Raw genomic sequence first — 2489 nt, forward strand, 5'->3', positions numbered from 1 at the left:
GTAAGAAAATAAAGTGTGAGGTGCACAATTTTGACAGGGGTGTGGAGACGGAAATTGGCTCTGCTGAAGAGTTGGAGGTAGTCCTGTGGGGTAAGGAGAAATGAGAAATTAACAAAAGAAAGAAAAAGAGAAGGGGAAAAAAGGCCTACCTAGCTGACAGAGAGAGAGGGTCACTGTGGTTGCCCAACCAAAGCCAGAGCTGGGGCAAGGAGGCCCTGCCTCACTGTTCCTTAGGCCAGGGGTCTGGAAATGGAAATGGGAGAGCTGGGGGCAGTCCTGTGGGGTAAGGAGAAGTGGAGAATTCTTTAGTCATATTCTGAAAGAAATTTGTCATTTTCTCCATATATTAATAATCCTCCTTTAAAATTATCTCTGTTCAGACAACAGTGTCATCATCCACCTAAATGACACCTCATCTCACTCACAAGACCTTCAAATCCTCTCTTCATTATTTGGACATGATTTGCTTAAGCAGAGGGAAAAACACATTCAAAGTTTTCTGAAACCCTGGGAACATTATTAACACTAGCTCTGTGTACCATTGCAGGAGAATCTATGAATTAGAACCTGGGCCTATAACGTTACATGTTTTGACTTGGTTGAAGAATTTACCCTGAATTGCATGACTTGACAGTATTTCCTAATGCTGTCCACTCTGTTTAGGTACCAGTGGCAGAACTACAGATATGTATTGGCCTTTTACTTTGCCATTGAGCAGATCAATAAGAGTCCCCATTTGCTCCCCAACCACTCTCTTGGTTATGATTTCTACAATGCATTTCCCAGTGACAAAAGAACTTTAGAAAGTGCTCTATTTTTGCTCTCTGGAAGGAATCAGTACTTGCCAAACTACAACTGCTGGATACAGAAACAACCTGTTGCTATTATTGCAGGAAACATGCCAACATTTTCAGCCCAAGTTGGAACCCTATTGGAGCTCTACAAAAGTCCACAGGTAAGTTAGTTATCAGGTTAAAGAATGAAAATCGGATAGCTCCTAATGTAATCCTCTTTGATCTGAGTGAAGAAAACATGGAAGCTGGGTTTACATACCTCTAGATGCCCTCAACACTTCTCTTGGTTATTTGAACACAATTTGCTTAAACAGTGGGAAAAAGGCACCGTTTCTTTCCTGGTCATGGGACTATTAACAGTACAAGGATTACAAAGGAAAAGAACTGTAGTAGGCCAGCTGGTGATAGGGTGGATTTCACTTGGCTGACTGCATGGCTCAAGTCTTGATTTTGGTATCCTGAAGAACACACTGGACATATGTGCTTGTATGCCCTAAATCCCAACATAGAAAGAATATTGGTATGAACATCCCCTATGAGGGGTAATTTGTCACTGTCCCTCTATCTCTCTGTGGCAAACACACATAATTTAATTTGCCCTATGACAAATTAAAAATAAAAGAAGTAAAATTTGCTAAGTTCTCTTCGTATTTCTTTCCATAGCCATGACATCCAAACTCCAGTAATGGGAATATTGATGGTTCTCTTAAAGATGCTTTCTAAAAAGTGCCCACAGTATAGGGAACCATCTGATCTTAGGACAGGACAATATTAGGGGGTGTTCAGAGGACAATTAGGCACAAAAATATAAAAGCCTTTTCATTCATTATCACTTTGGACAAGTAAATAATATCCCAGCACTGGAGATTCTCTAAACTCACAATATGGCTCACTTCCCCCAGCTGAGGTTTACCAGATCCTTCTGCCCTTCCTCACATCCATGCAGGTGGATCTCTCAGAAGCACTTCCAGTTACTTTCACCATGACAACTCTCCACCTCAGAGGTTCTTCCAGGGAAATTGTCTTATAAAAGTTTCAGGAGGCTTTATACGTAAACACAGCATTAGCATAGAATAATTATGTTGTAGAAAAAACTATTTAAAAAATATCATAGAGGAGGGACCAGCAGTTAGTGTAATGGCTATGTCGCTGAATAGCCATGTAGTTGACCACGGTTTGTGTCCCGGACCTGGTGGCTTAAACTCACACCAGGTGCATTTGCATGTGTGCCCAAGATCCTGAGAGGAGAATGGAGAAGAAGGGATTATGGCGTGGCCATCGCCCCTGGAGGATGATTTCTCGCTTTCTGTCTCTCTGTCTCTCTCTGTCTGCCTGGCGAGTGCACGCACCCTATAGCGAAAACCTCTTCAAAAAGAAAAAAATATATCATCGAGGCTATATGCTTGTATTTACAAGACAATGTATTTTAAACTGTGTTGATAAGATACAGTATGAAAAACTCAATATGTAATTTCTTCTCAGAGTTTAATATTTTAAACTTGATCCACATTGTCACATGGGCCCAGAAAGGCAGAATCATTATCATCTTGCTGCACAATCTTTATAAATTTTATGCATACCTCAGTTCTTACTATAGGCAATAAATCATGTATTGAACCTTATAGTTTTTCTTTCATGCTTTGGTCTGGAAGTGATATTGTTACCTGTACTAATCACATGTCCTTTCTCAAAAAA

Source organism: Tupaia chinensis, unplaced genomic scaffold (genome assembly GCF_000334495.1).
Source record: "Tupaia chinensis unplaced genomic scaffold, TupChi_1.0 Scaffold143655_1, whole genome shotgun sequence".
NCBI lineage: Eukaryota > Metazoa > Chordata > Mammalia > Scandentia > Tupaiidae > Tupaia > Tupaia belangeri.